The sequence below is a fragment of the Oncorhynchus tshawytscha genome, linkage group LG31 (assembly GCF_018296145.1).
Source record: "Oncorhynchus tshawytscha isolate Ot180627B linkage group LG31, Otsh_v2.0, whole genome shotgun sequence".
Classification (NCBI taxonomy): Eukaryota; Metazoa; Chordata; class Actinopteri; order Salmoniformes; family Salmonidae; genus Oncorhynchus; species Oncorhynchus tshawytscha.
The window spans coordinates 6,502,162-6,518,331 of record NC_056459.1 but is presented as its reverse complement, the minus strand read 5'-3'; the positions used below and the strand labels follow the sequence as shown (position 1 = coordinate 6,518,331).

Here is a 16,170-nt window from a genome sequence, read left to right as displayed (position 1 = left end):
GATCGGCACTTTTTTTCCTTTCTCACCCCCTGCACAACCTCTATATATCAGGGAGTAGTGGATTTCTCACCCCCTGCACAACCTCTTTATATCAGGGAGTAGTGGATTTCTCACCCCTGCACAACCTCTTTATATCAGGGAGTAGTGGATTTCTCACCCCTGCACAACCTCTTTATATCAGGGAGTAGTGGATTTCTCACCCCTGCACAACCTCTTTATATCAGGGAGTAGTGGATTTCTCACCCCCTGCACAACCTCTTTATATCAGAGAGTAGTGGATTTCTCACCCCTGCACAACCTCTTTTATATCAGGGAGTAGTGGATTTCCCACCCCCTGCACAACCTCTTTTTATATCAGGGAGTAGTGGATTTCCCACCCCCTGCACAACCTCTTTATATCAGGGAGTAGTGGATTTCTCACCTTAAAAGGAGACTTTACACACTTCTTTGGCTGCTTCTCACTGAGACCGTTGCTCAACCCTTCTCTGCTGCTTATCCTGTTGTGGCAGAGCGAGGAGAGCAGGAAGGGAAGGACGGAGTTGAAGAGTGGGAAAGGAGTAGGGAGTTGAACGACTGTGTGTGTGAGGGGGGAGTTAAAGTCAAACGGAACAAAGGGTTGTTATCTCCACGGCACTCACCTCGTTCTGGACTTTGGACGTCTACGAGACCGCCCCTGCCTCCTTCCTGATAACCTTCCAAACGAGCAGTGCTCATTAATATGCTGCCGGAGGAGAGGAGCATCTGCATGCAGGACACTCACTCACTGATGCTCCCCTGCATTTCAGATAGTGCCGGAATAGCCTGCTGCACTGCTATTGAGGTGACATAGTAACATGTGGACCTATGGACTTGTAATGTAGATTGCAAACCTTTTGACATTTTGGTCATTGAAGCGGATTCATGTTTGGGATTGTGGATTGGACCGGGAACGGTTGAGCGACTGAACTATTTTCAACCCACCCATTAAGGTATTTTCCCCATTGTTTTCTCTGGAATACTTATTGGCCCCGTCCCCGAGGGGGGCCACCCTGCCCCTATAAAGGACCACTGCAGGCCGTCAGGGTATCTCCCCCAGGGGCAGCTGAGGAATGGGAAAGCCCCTGAGCCGGCCGGACTGCCTGAGGCAAAACCCCCGATGCCTGGGGAAGGGGGACGAGGATGAGGCCTACATCGAGGACTGCTATGTCCCCCAGCGTTCCATCTACGACACCATGCGCATCAACGAGCAGATCGACCAGGGCTCCTCCAAGCTCAGCCAGCCCTCTCGCAGCACCCTGGGCTCTAACGGCGGCGGAGAGGCCAGCACCCTCTCCAGCAACGGCACCATCGGGGCTGACTTAGGGAGCGTCTTTGTGTCGAGGGCGCACGCTGATGCCGGAGTTAAAAGACTGGACGAAAGGGTGATCTTTGATGCCCTCAAGCTAACCGGCGATCCCCAGAGCATGTCACCACCTGGAAGTTGCGGTGGTTCTGGTTTACCCATCACACCCTTGTCCTCTGCCTCCTGTGGGGCAGCCGCAGTAAAAAGGCGCCACCAGGGCGGCGATAAGAAAGACAACCCCAATCGTCGCTCCTGGAAGGCGTTTATGCCCCCCAGTTACCCAGAGTTTGCAGAAAGGCTTGAGTTTTCTCCTGGGGAGAGTGCTGAGAAGCGTCTGTCCGGTCCTGCGATTCCACTTTCTCTACTTCCGCCACCAACCCTCACCTCCACACCCCCCTTACCTCCTTACTCACCTTCCATTGTGTCGTCTGGGGGTCCTCACACTCCTCCTGTCTCATCCTCCCCTTCGTTGACACTGAGTCCCATTCCCCCCCTCCAACAGCACCCTGTCAGCAGGCAAAAACAACTTCACCCCCTGCTCCAAAAACAACACAAGCAAACACATGCACTACCCTCACCCTCAAAAGAACAACCATCGGTGCAGTTACCTACCCATCCTCACCAGGGTTCTGGGGGCACCCCACAGCAGAGTCCCAATGCTACCGTCCAGCTGGACAAAAAAAAGGACAAGCATCATAGGCGCCCGGCTGTATCTCCCAAAGCTGGTATCAAGATCATTACTGAGGAGAGCCCTGAAGCGGCCAAGGCTTCTGACTCTGAAAGGGAGACGGACTCTCCTCTCCTAGAACAAGACCTGGACAAAGCCCCTCTCCTACCCCAGTTGGCTCCACCGAAACCTGTGTTCTGCCCCCCGACCAAAGCACGCACCTGGCCCCGAAGCATGAGAGGGGGAAAGCGGTCGCACGGGGGCATGCGCCACCTCTTCCCCGTCCTACCCCCCCTGCCACCCTTATTGGGAGAGGACAGTGACCTGGACGAGGAGTCATTCTACCTACTGGACCCCCCCTCACCTTTCCTCCAGGAAGAGGAGGGGCTGGTCCATGGAGGGCTGCCACTCACCCCCTGCCTCAGCCAGGAGGAGGGTGAAGTGGGACTCTTGGGCTGGGCTCCCCCTAATGGTGAGCTCCGGCAACGAACCGCCTCTGAGCTCAAATTCGAGGAGGATGAACGCAGGATCTTACAGGAGCTGGAGGAGGAAGAAGTGGACATGGAGGAAGAAGGGACTAGAGAGGTGGGAGAAGTGGTGGATAAGAAAGGAGAAATTGAAGAAGAGGAGGAGAGGGAGTGGGAGGCAATGCTGAAGCTGGAGAATAGGGAGATAATGGACCGATGTTGGGAGGGGGACTCTGGAGAGGGCTGGGAACCCCAACAATCAGAGTCTTCTGGACATTGGCCCCTTCTGACCCCTCCGACAGGTTTTGGTGGGCCTAGGGCCCCAAGTGCCTCCCCCTGCCCCAGCTCAGGGGCCGGCTCAGATGACCTTTTCCTAGAGCTGGAGAGACAATGTTTAGAGGAGGAGGGAGGGGAGAGCTCTGTGGACCCTGAATCTAGTGAGGCAACAGAGCCCAACACCCTAGCCAGTGTAGAGGAGGAGGAAGAGGAGGAGCAGGAGGAAGCCACTGATGCCTGTGTATGTCTTGTGGAAACTGCCCCTATGTATATCGATCAAAGGACAGAGACTTATTGCGCTGAGCCCCGGTTGGAAAACCCCTTCTCAGTTTCACCACCACCTAGTCCTGAACACATGGACCAGGTCCAACTACAGACATCTGAACACACCGACCTGGAGGAAGCACAACTCTGTTATGACCTCCACCAGGTTCTCGTTGAAGGTGAACAATATCATATTGATGAAGAAGAGCAATGTGTAATTGATTATGAAGGCGAAGAAGAGCAGAGTTTTCCCGAGACGACCGAGATGGACTCGGTCTGCGGACCTCTCCCTGAGTCTGACTCAAGCGGGGTCCACATGTCCCAGCCGGACAGAACTGCTTGGTCCGACACCACCCAGAACGACTGTGAACACGAGCCGCCCGCTGAGAGCGAGTGGGAACTGGACAGCGGTTCGTCATCGGTTCAAGAGGTCGAGGAGGTGCGTGAGGAAACAGGGTTGTGCCTCCACACGGCCTTCCCACCTCCTCCATCCCCCAGCCCACAGAACCCTTATGCCAAAGGGGAAGAACAGGAGGTAGAGGAGGCGAAGGAGAGGGCGTCAGACTGGAGTGCATGTGAGCAACCTGAGCCTAGTTGGGACAGTGGGTCCCCTGGGTCGACCCACTCAGATGGAGAAATGAGGGTTAGTGCTGCAGAGGATGTTGATGTACTAACTTCCTGTCAAGCGGAGCTGTTCTCTTCAGAGATTAGTGACATTGCTAAGGAGACAACCTCTGTCACTGAGGGGATGACACTTGCGTCATCAGACACTTGGAACTGCTCTGTCCCCGCAGATAAGGTTTCTTCTCTGAACATGTCTGGGCAAGACATGGACCAGAGGTCCACAAGCACCCCCAAAGCTCTTGAAGACACTCTCCCTCGTTCACACTCCCCTGCCCAACAAAGAGACTCTGCCCCCCCTTCACCCTTACCACTGTCCCCCGTCAAGCATGAGCCAAGAGGGCCAGGCCTGGACAGCAAAAACTCTGACGCTTTTGTGGCCACTGACAGTTTTGTTTACCTGGCGGTCTCCGTGCCACCCCCGTTCCCTCAGGACTGCCCCCCCTCCCCGCTGGAATCCTCAACATCGCCCAGCCCCAGCCCTGTCCCCAAACCCTGCCCTGAGCCAGACGATGGGGCCTTCCTTTGCTCCGACAGCTTTGTTTACTTGGCCGCCCCGGAGCGGCTCCCCCAGGTGTCCGACGGTGGTTCCGCATGCGAGGACGCCCAGGAGCTGGACTATGGAGACTCGTACTCTGAGAGTACCCAGTCGGGAGTGGACTTCGTCCTTGGGTCCATGACCGGGGACAGTGACTGGGAGTCTGACGGCTCGGCCTTGGACCCCCCTTGTACCAAAAGGGAGTGGGAAGAGCTGGAATCTGGGTTACTCCAGGGGCTTTTCAGGGAGGGCCAGTTGGAGGATCAGAGGGCCCCAGTTGCCACAACAGAGACTGAAGGGTCGGACTGTGAGACCCCCTCAGGGCCAGTGACCACAGGGCAGGGAGGAGCTCCTTCACCCTGCCCCGACATAGAGACCCAGGTGGAGGTATAACCGTTTTCCATCCGTCTTTAATTGAGGTTAATAATTAATGGTCAAGATCCAGTCAGACAGAAACTGGCTTGGTAGGCTACGTTTCAGGGTAAGGTGGTGTGTATGTACTTGGCACACTGTCTCAAGTTCTCAGTCTAAACCCCTCTTCTCAGCACCGTCCTCGTCTTCATTCTGATTGGTCTTAGCATGTTCTTAATATTAATATCTTATAGGGCTATAGGAGGCACTGTGATCACAGTGGCTCTCAATTCATTTCAGTATTGCAAAGGCATTAGGTTGATACAGACACTGCTTGGAAAATGCAGTGGAAAAGGGGGCTGGGGCCACATAGCTTGTTGTACTGCTGTAGTTAGACTGTAAATGATTGCAATACGATGCACAAGGAGGGGTCTGTCCATTTAATGGAAAGTACCCTCAGGCTGTCTGTGTGTATACGATTGTGTACGAAGGAGCATGTTTGAGAAATGTGCTTGAAACAGAACATTGCGTTTAGAGAATATCATGCGCTTCTACTTTGATGTAAAGTGCGGTGTTGGCACTATTTAAGCGTATGGCTTATAAACCGCTATGTGTTGTTTGCATTGACTCTAAATAGCAGCTAGACTCATCTGTTTCAAATGGCCCAACAGTAGGGGTGTTTACGCACCTCACATGCTTGTGTACGGTCACCTTGATCACGGGCTTTGAAGTAAGCACTTCCATCTGTTTCGATGGAACTTGTGTATGGAATCAGTGTTTTGAAGGACCGGTATTCGTGTATGCAGTGAGACTTGTGACTTCTTTTGACATTTTCAGACATTGGTTGTGATTACTTTATTCGATATAATTCTAAACTGTTTATAAGAGTGTGGGGATTTATATTTCAACACCATGTGGTTCCATTGAGCAGTTCAAGTCTGAATTAGGCTGTTAAAGCACACAGTCGGCACCCTTTCGCGGACTTTTCATTGGGCTAGTCGTTGTTTGCCTGGATCAAAGTCTCTGTGTGACTTCCGTTCCTCCTGATCTACATATCCTCACAGTGTACTTTTCCATTCTCTTCCGACTCCCCCGGTCTTTGTTTGTTTGTGTGTGTGGTTCTGTACGTGGGAGTAAATGACTATAGTATTTGTTTGAGCCTTTACCGTCTCTTACCTCTTGCTTTAGTGTTTGCAAGTCCTCACCACCACATAGTGTGCTTCAATTCAGTTCTCTCCCTGTGCTGTTTATCTGTGTGTATTTATGTGGGTATGTATTTCTGGGCCAGTGTGTTTGACTGGCTGTCATGCCTAAACTAGGGCCTTCTCTGCTTCACACTGTCTGTCTGTCTGGGACGTCCTTGCCCCTGCCTGCCTGATGGACTCCTGATTAACTTCCGATGGACTCCTGGGTTTTTTATTATTAAATGATTGACTCCATCAGCTACACACAGTGGTGGCCTGGTCCTGGCTGGCTGGTCGTCCACATCTCATTTACTATGGGTGTGTGCCTGTGGGCTTCATCTAATTTAGTATGTGTGGTTTATGCGTAGTCACGGTCTCTCTGGCCCTCCTAAATGCAATCAGATGCCCTGTCCTGTCAGCCTGGATTTGACTGGAGAGGATTAGAGTTACCGTCTACTGTAGTGCAAGGAGGTTTCTGAGGGGAAAAGAAAATCACTGTCCGTTGGCAGGGTGGCAATCTCCCAACCATACAATTCCCCCCATGCCTCCCCCTCTCTCTACTCTTTCACCCACTCTCTTCTCTCTCTCTTTCTCTCTCGTCCTCCCCTCACCCTCTTTTTCTCTCTTTTTCTCTCTCTACACATTTTCCTCTTTCTCTCTCTACACTTCTCTCCTCTCTCTCCCCCCACAGTCCGATGGCAGTGTTCCAGAGATAAGGAAGTGAGAAGTAAACACTAGGGATCTATGGAGGGAGAGTTGCTGTTGCCAGTAACACACAAACACTGTACGAAGTTGTCGGGGGGGAATATAAATAGAAGATAAGGGAGTGCCAGGGTCTATCTGAGCCGCTGACCTCTCAGCTATGGCCAGTCACGCCCTCTTCAATGCCAAAGGCCACTTTGGACAGGAAACCAAATATACAGGCGACCGTAGATTGTAATTCTTTCTTTTTTTTCTATGGAAATGGCGGCCATTTTGGTGCAAGAGAGAGCACTCTGTGAGGGAAGAAATAGCTGTATGGCTCAATACCTGGTAGTACTCAAAGAGAAGGCCCTGGTAAAATGATTAGGAGGGCTAACCTGGTAGGGCCAATCAGAAGAGTATGCAAAGCTGTCATCAAGGCAAAAGGTGGCTATTTGAAGAATCTGAAATACAAAATATATACACTTTTTTTGGTTACTACATATGTGTTATTTCATACTTTTGATGTCTCCACTATTATTCTACAATGTAGAAAATAGTAGAAAATAAAAACCCTTTATTGAGTAGTTGTTCTAAAACCTTTGACCGGTAGTGTACACAACACTAGAGCTGACCCGTTTTAGTCGACCGGTCAATATTGTGGTCGCTTTAGTTGAGCAGTAGCAAAAAATATATATCTATATCATGGTGTACAAGACACCTGTCTGATATGTGCCTGTCTGAGAGGACTAATCCATTGTGGAGGCCGTGGGGATGGCACAGTCCATCACTCTTAAGACCTGTTACAGAAATTGTATATTGTTATATTAAGTAAGTCAACGGTGCAACACGAATAAAAAAAAAAGTTATTTTATAACAAATGCGCTTTCTCCGGCGTTTCAGTGGTTCTGAAACACACCGCTGAGCTGTTGAATTAGCTCCTTTCCCTCGACCATGTTGCTATGTGCATCCTCTAACGGCAACATTAACCAGCATATTGGTGTTGGGAAAAATGTGGTGGAGGCAGCAGCAGAATGAGGAGAGGAGAAAACAGCCCTTGACTTATTGTCTAAGGACAGTGAGGCGAGAGGAAACCCCAGCTTAAATAGGTCTATAATCAATAGTCTAACGGTTAAATGTGCCTGGCTTTTAATACCTCATCCATATACAGTGCATTCAGATAGTGTCAGATCTCTTCCCTTTTTCCACATTTTGTTACATTACAGCCTTACTCTAAAATCTATCTACACACAATACCCCATAATGGCAAAGTGAGGTTTTTTAGAAACTGAAATACCTTATTTACGTAAGTATTTGGAACCTGTGCTATGAGACACGAAATTGAACTCGGGATGCATCCTGTTTCCATGTATCATCCTTGATGTTTCTACAACTTGACTGGAGTCCACCTGTGGTAAATTCAATTGATTGGACATGATTTGGAAAGGCAGACACCTGTCTATATAAGGTCCCACAGTTGTCAGAGCAAAAACCAAGCCAAGAGGTCGAAGGAATTGTCCGTCGAGCGCCGAGACAAAACATTTCTGCAGCATTGAAGGTTCCCAAGCACACAGAGGCCTCCATCATTCTTAAATGGAAGAAGTTTGGAACTACCAAGACACTTCCTAGAGCTGGTCGCCCTGGCCAAACTGAGCAATCGGGGAGAAGGGCCTTGGTCAGGGAGGTGACCAAGAACCTGATGGCAGCACCTTTTAGAAGGACAACCATCTCTGCAGCACTTCACCAATCAGGCCTTTATGATCGTGGCCAGACGGAAGCTACTCCCCAGTAAAAGGCACATAACAGCCTGTTTGAGTTTGCCAAAAGGCACCTAAAGGACTCAGATCATGAGAAACAAGATTCTCTGGTCTGATGAAACCAAGATTAAACTCTTTGGCCTCAGTACCAAGCATCACATCTGGAGGAAACCTGGCACCATCCCTATGGTGAAGCATGGTGGTGGCAGCATCATGCTGTGAGGATGTTTTTCAGCGGCAGTGACTGGGAGACTAGTCAGGATCGAGGAAAAGATGGACGGAGCAAAGTACTGAGAGATCCTTGATGAAAACCTACTCCAGAGCACTTAAGACCTCAGTGCTGGGGTGACGGTTCACCTTCCAACACGACAACGACTCTAAGTACACAGCCAATACAACGCATGAGTGGCTTCGGGACAAGTCTTTGAATGTCCTTGAGTGACCCAGCCAGAGCCCGGACTTGAACACGAATGAACATCTCTGGAGAGACCTGAAAATAGCTGTGCAGCAAGGCTTCCCATCAAACCTAACAGGGCTTGAGAGGATCTGCAGAGAAGAATGGGAGAAACTCCCTAAATACAGGTGTGCCAAGCTTGTAGCGTCATACCCAAGAAGACTCGAGGCTGTTATTACTGCCAAAGGTGCTTCAACAAAGTACTGAGTAAAGGGTCTGAATACTTTTTTAAAAATACATTTGCAAAAATGTCTTAACATGTTGCTTTGTAATTATGGGATGTTGTGTGTAGATTGAGTGGGGGGGGGACCATTGAATCCATTTTAGAATAAGGCTTTAATGTAACAAAATGTGGAAAAAGTTAACGGGGTCTGAATACTTTCAGAATGCACAGAAATAATGCAGATCCTGCTTCTGTTAACCTTCATGTTTTTCAGATTTCGGTGACACAACTTTTCAGTCAAAGGTCTGTAATTATGTTCCAGCTTCAGCAACATGGACAGGGGGATAAACACTTGATGTTCTGTGGTGGTCTATGCAACAGGGAGGAGAGAGATAAACACTTGATGTTCTGTGGTGGTCTATGCAACAGGGAGGAGAGAGAAACAACGGGTGCTCGTCACACAGTCACTCGCTGTTGTTTTTTTTTTAAACACCAGCCTAGCATGTCTGAGCCAGGCCCGGCACAATCAAATCATTTGCTGGTCGGACGACCTCTAGTCATTTGTGTGTCTTAATTATTGAATCAAACAGTATGCTTAAAGCATCAAACCATCTCAGTGAATATAGTTGAATTGATTAAAAACACAAAGGATATGTCTATATGGAAAAATACACATCTACCAATCGATTGGTCGGAGGAACAGACGACTCTTGGCCGACCAAGATTTTTAGCCGAGGACAACTATACAAAACACGTACAGAGTCCGGTGTTCAATTTCACATGATTCCGTTTTGGTCAACGTATTTGATATTTTCTGAATGCAACATGAGCACGCTGACACACATTCGTGTTTAGAAGAAAGAGGAGAGTAACATGTGTTTACATTGGAAGATGGAACAGAAAGGCAGGAGAGACTGACAGACAGGAGAGATGCTTAAACACAGAGTGCAACGAGTGCACTGTAGGTGAGCTCAGATCCAGTAACACGGGCATATTTAATATGATAATGATGGCACTGAAAGACAAGCAGACATCCAGGAAGCACCTGCAAAAGAGGAAAAACCGAAAGGGAGGGAGCGAGAGAGGGGGAGAATGAGGGGAGATGGAAAGGGAGGAGAAAGGGGTGAAGGAGAGAGTGAGAGCGCGGCGAGGTTAAGGCCACAATGGCCCGAGTGCAGAAATGAGCTTGTGCTTGGGTTCCTTTTCAAGTGTAATCTATCATGAAAAAGGATGTTTCTCTGCCACTTTGATGATTGATTGATTCAGCACTGCCTGGTCTGACCGTCGAGAACTACTGCAATATTCTAACATGGTGGTCAAGGCAAAAAAATTGATCCTTCTACTGAAAAGGAAACTGCGGGGGGATAAGGATGGAGAGAGACGGGAAGAGAGTGAGAGGCCAGCGCAAAGGCAGGAAGAGCGGGAACGAGGGAGGATAGGGAAGTCGGAGACAGAGTAAAGGGCTGTTATCCCTGTCCTTGATTTGGATGGGGAATGATATTGTATCACTGTAGTTCTCTCAGAAGAGTCATCAGATTAGTCCCACTCTATTTATGTAAGTCAATACGCCCACTGCGGCTTTCTCAGTAGCATGTGGACAAGCTTGTCTATACACAGTAAGGGAATGTATACACGTGTTGGACTTGAACACTAGTGTGTTACACTGTCCCTATTTGGTGTTTTATTAGGATCCCCATTGGCCGCTGCAAAAGCATCAGCGACTCTTCCTGGGGTCCACATGAAACATGCCACAATACATGGTACAGAACATTTATTAGTCAAGGACTGAACTACACACATTTAAAATGTCACACACAGCCTACATGTCAGTCCATACACATAATATCTAGATCTAATACATAATATAGTGCAAATTGCAATACAAGATGTGTAAAATGGCTGTGTCTCTTCAGTCCCTGTACTGTCCATTTGTGGATAAAGTTTTTGAATGAAGTATGTGGCTTGGTCTGCAGTGTCGGTGGGAAACCAACTCGTGTCGTTAATCTAGTTGGCACTGCGGTTCATACTGGTCTGTAGTGTGGGTGTGTCTGCATGCAATATTGGCCGTGACGTTAGTTCCAGTCTGGAGGTGAATGGAGTTGAATCAGGCGCTGGTTGTTTACGTTAGCTGGCGCTTGTCCGTTTGTCATGATTTAAGGTGGTGATTGGTCCTGAGTCACGCGCTGGACACCAGCCATGAAGACTGCTGCCTCTCTGCTGTACTGCGTTAGCTGGTCAGCTCCATGTACACTCACATGGGAACACACAGACTTCGAGCGCGCCCACGGATGCATGCGACGCACACACAAACACGTGTACACACATGCACCCGTGCTGACACACACTGTTTTAACACTTCAGTGTTTAGTGAGTTCTTGTGGTTTTTGGTGTTTGGAGAGCGAGATGATTAAGTGATCATGCCAGAGAAGCCGGTGTTTTGGAGGGCATATTGGCGCGGGTGTTGTTAGGCCCGAGGCGAAGTCGAAAGGCCGGCAAACCGTGCCAGTATATCATCCAAACCCTGGCTTCTCGGGCATTATCACAATTATACAACGGGCTACCAACATATTCAAATAATGATCGACATATTTTAATTAAAAACATTATTTTGATTCATTGATTCATACTATTTCATCCTTCCACAAGATAAAGTCCTGACACACATCTAGTCAGTCTTTTGTGTTTTGTATCTATAGACACGTCGTTCAGTCTTTGTGTTCTGTATCTATAGACGCGACGCAGTCGTTCAGGCTTTGTGTTCTGTATCTATAGACGCGACCCAGTCGTTAGTATGGCAATGGAGCTTTTAGAACGGACTGGTAATGTTCTTATCCCTTCCTTTCAAGCTTGCTAGCTTGCCAACTCCAGGTCATTTACAGTCACATCAAAAAGTGAGGTCAGAATAACAGCAACGTAGCTCCATTTGCATTTGTTTAAGCTGTTTTGTAGTTAGCTTATGATGCGCGACTTTGCCTGGCAGAGGAGATGCGCTGTCTTGTCAGGACACTGTTCAGACAAAAGACACACATTCCATGACATTAATTTGAGCAGATTTTAATAAATGAAACCATACATTCTATTTTCTATCCACCACAGCTGACATGGCTATAGCTACTTATTGTATGTCACATGTATCTGTACATTCCTCTGGATGATGGTGCATTGGTTGAAATATCTGTCAGAGTCTGTGCTACTACTACTGCTGCTGCCTTGCTTCAGCCTTTTGGGTGTTGATGGTGCTGCATTGTTCTCTTTGTTTTTCGGCCAGGATTTTGCTCCGGCGTTTTCTGTGTCAGTGACGGACGCCAGTAGCTCCCTCGCCTCTAAACCAGAATTGGCCAGTTTCTGGACTGTCGTGGTCCTGATGCTGTGATTTGTGTATGTAGTTGTTCCCCCTGCCCAGCAGATCTTGGGTAGAAGTGCTGCCAGATAGTTCACGCCCATCGGCTCTGACTTGTACCAGATCGAGTCCCCGATACACGCTCCCTGGAGATCAAATTTAAGGGCGTTCTCTGGGCATTTCAATAGATTTTTCTCTAGTGATGCCACTGGGCATAGTGGGTTCCCTGGCTGCTCAAACATACATCCCCTCTTGGACTCCCTGCCCCTCTCCCTTGGGTCCAGATTATTCTTTTTGGCCTTGTTATATGCGAGAGTGCCGTATCTGAGAGGGAGAATGCATTATTATAATATAGTTTTCCAGTAGCCTAATTACAGGTGCAACTTAGAAATAACACAAACAGGCTTTGAACAACATACCTTAGACCGTTCTCGTCTGTTTTCACGAGGAATGAGTTGGGCTTTAGTTTGACCCAGATGTAACTGGAGGTCGAACCACACTTTCTGGACCAGACCCCTTGGTGACCTGGGATTCAGAGCCTGGGAGTTTTGGAGCTGGGCCATGTCCTTATTGGTGATGGGAGGGTGGCTGTTAGATATCCTTTCCTTGCCTTCTTAGCTGATTGGAGGTGGTAAATTCAGTGTCCTTCATAAGTCACCAGCTGTGACCGATGGGCGGGTCATTTAGGAACCGGCTGAACCCACTCCGGAGTACATTTCCATAAAACTGTCGGAGAAGGATGTTATACTCTTCCTTAGTGACATTTTTGAAGCCAACAACTTTTTTATTCTCTGCTAGCCAGCCCTCAAAGCAACGCCACAGCCCTTTTTCCCATTACAGCTTTTCTCTACATATTTATATATATTTTTAATTGAACCTTTATTTAACTAGGCAAGTTAGTTAAGAACAAATTCTTATTTACAGTGATGGCCGTCCAGGGAACAGTGGGTTAACTGCCTTGTTCAGGGGCAGAACGACAGATTTGTACCTTGTCCGCTCGGGGATTCGATCCAGCAACCTTTCGGTTACTGGCCCAACGCTCAAACCACTAGGGCTACCTGCCGTCATTCAATGCAGTATCCTCCAAGTCTGTATGCCTGGGTATTATTGCTATCTCCATTTTCCCCCTTCATCCATAGTCATTCCGCTGAAAATATAACAAAAAATTCCACTCATCCATTTTAGTCTTCGCAACAAAGTATCGATTTAGCCAGTCAACTGAAAACAAGTTTTGTGTTGCTATGACAACCAGCTCAATTTGCTGTCTGGCTCCTTCGGGCCCGTTCACTTTATATGGGAGGGTGGAAATCGCAATTCAACATTGAAACAAAATGTAAAAAGTCGGAGAGAAAGACAGCAAAGGTTTATACAAATATCTGCTGTTGGAAACCAAATGCTTATCTTAAAGAAATGGAAGATAATGTCTAGATGCTTTTTTATAGCGGAGCTTCTTGTTATACATTTCCTGGCTGATGAGACAGTGGATTGCTCAGTGAGATGGAACCGAGTAAATGGGCATTTCAGCGTCATGGTTTGGCCGGTGGTAACTTGTGAGATAGACACCAGCTGGAATGCGGTTTTTAACCAATCAGCATTCGGGATTAGACACACCCGTTGTATTCAAGACTGAGTGAGATGTCACACACGTAGTAGAAACTTTGAGTTTTATCCAGTTTTCTCCTTTTGAGCCAAGAGGTGGAACTGGCTTGAGCCAGAAACGTAAAAAATAGAATGAAACGAAATCCATGTAAACTGAATTGTGGTTCAAGTGAGAAAGCCAATGTCTGGTTGAGGTTTTGGTCAAGAGGGAGGCGAGGGTAGCGCATGAAGAGAAGGGATGTTGAGGTTGGAGGGGGATGGAGGCGAAAGTGAGGGGTTAGGAGTGAGTGACGAAAGTAAGGGAAATGTGAAGGAGGGTGGAAGGGAGTGTGTGTGTGTGACTGTTGATCCACTGCTATGGTTCAAGAGGTGGGGAGGAATGAGAAACATCCAAGATATTTTCCGAGCTCTGGTTTAGTGGAGTCGACCGCTTTGACCTGGCTAGAGAGAGAGAGAGAGGGAGGGGAGGGAGAGAAGGATGAGAATAGGGGTCTGGACACGTGCAGCATCGTGCACACACACACACACACACACACACACACACACACACACACACACACACACACACACACACGTTCATTCAGTCAAATACACAGAATACACACACTGTCCGGGATATGGATAGGGTGGAGTGGGTCATGGCTGAGGCTCATTGTTGTCGAGGCAGTCAGACTTCCTGTTGGAAGCAGGGAGGAGGCCCATCACCGCAACACAGCTGTGACACACACAAACACACAATCCAAGACACATCTTGTTCCATTTTAGCATCCCTGTTTTCTTTCAAACTCCTACACGTCATCTCCTGGCGTGGAAAAGCAGCACTTTCACACAATATTTACTCCAGATGAGCAGAATCCAATAAAACCGTTCATTATAGAACGAGATCAAAGACAGGCCTCCACACAACCGCTTCTAGGTGATTATACGGTGTAGAAAAACAATGACCTTAGATGAGGCTCAAAAGAGGACAAAACTCTAACTCATAGAAGTCCCCCTCCCCATCGTTCCTTCTCACAAATGAAACTCAACGGTTTTGTGCCTACATTGCCGTTATAAGGCAAACAATAGTTCAAAGCACTTCCTTTGTCTTAGTATTTCTCTCATTTGAATTGAATCAAAATCAAATCAGTTTATTGGTCCCATACAGATTTGCAGATGTTATCGAAAGTGCTTTTTGTTTCTACATCCAGCAGTGCAGTAATACCTATCTATAAAATACAAAACAATACATGTCATGATCCAGAAATAAAATATATATATATATAAGAACGAGCAATGAGACAGGGATATAAATATATATATATATATATATATATATATATAAGTAGCGGTTAAGAGCGTTGGGCCAGTAACCGAAAGGTCGCTGGTTCAAATCCCAGGACCGGCAAAGTGGAAAAATCTGCCATTCTGCCCTTGAGCAAGGCAGCAACTGCTCCCCGGGCGCCGATGACGTCGATTAAGGTTGGAGGCGGTGACGTTGCCGAATCAGGTGCTTATACAGCCCCACGGGATGCGCTCAATGGTGAATCTGTAGAAGTTTGTGGCGGTTTAAAGACACATTTCTTTAAACTCCTCAACACACTGTCTGTGTGAAGGGACCATTTCATGGTGTCAGTGATGTGCGAGCCAAGGAACTAGAAGCATCTCCCCGTCGGTGTGGATGGGGACGTGCTCTCTGCTTTATCTTGTAGTCCATGACATGCTCCTTTTTGTTGAAGTTGAGGGAGAGGTTATATTCCTTGCACCACTCTTCCCGGGGCTCGTTGTTGGTAATCAGGCCTACCGCTGTTCTCGTCAGCAAACTTGATGATTGAGTTGGAGACGCGCGTGGCCTCGCCGTCATAGGGGAACGGGGAGTACAGGAGGGGGCTGAGCACGCACCCCTGTGGCGCCCCCGTGTTGAGGATCAGCATGGCAGAGGTGTTGTTGCCTAGCTTCAACACTTTGGGTTGGCCCATTAGGAAGTCCAGGACCCAGTTGCACAGGGAGGGGTTCAGACCCAGGGCCCTGAGCTTAGGGGTGAGCTCTCAGGGCACTATGGTGTTGAGGGCTGACCTGTAATCGATGTACTCAATTCCTAAATTGGGTATTCCTCTTGTCCAGGTGGGATAAGGCAGTGGACAGTGCAATGTCGATTGCATCGTCCGTGGATCTGTTGGGGCGATATGCGAATTTCAGTGGGTCTAGTGTCGCGTAAGGTGGAGGTAATATGGTCCTTAACTAGCTTCTCAAAGCACGTCATGATGACAGAAGTGAGTGCTACGGGGCAATAGTCATTTAGTTGCGTTACCTTCACTTTCTTGGGTACAGGAACAATGGTGGACATCTTGAAGCAAGTGTGGACAACAGACTGGGATATGGAGAGATTGAATATGTCCAGAAACTCTCCACTCAGCTTGTCTGCACATCTGAGGCTTGGGATGCCGTCTGTGCCGGCAGCCATACAAGGGTTAACACGATTAAATGACTTACTGACGTCGGCCACAG

At 48.1% G+C, this 16,170-nt stretch overlaps 1 protein-coding gene across 30 annotated transcripts in view; it reads left to right on the top strand.

Moving 5' to 3' along the window:
• Positions 1–16,170, top strand: part of LOC112229351 (microtubule-actin cross-linking factor 1-like) — a 262,375-nt gene that overhangs the window by 206,313 nt on the left and 39,892 nt on the right. The window lies entirely within an intron of this gene.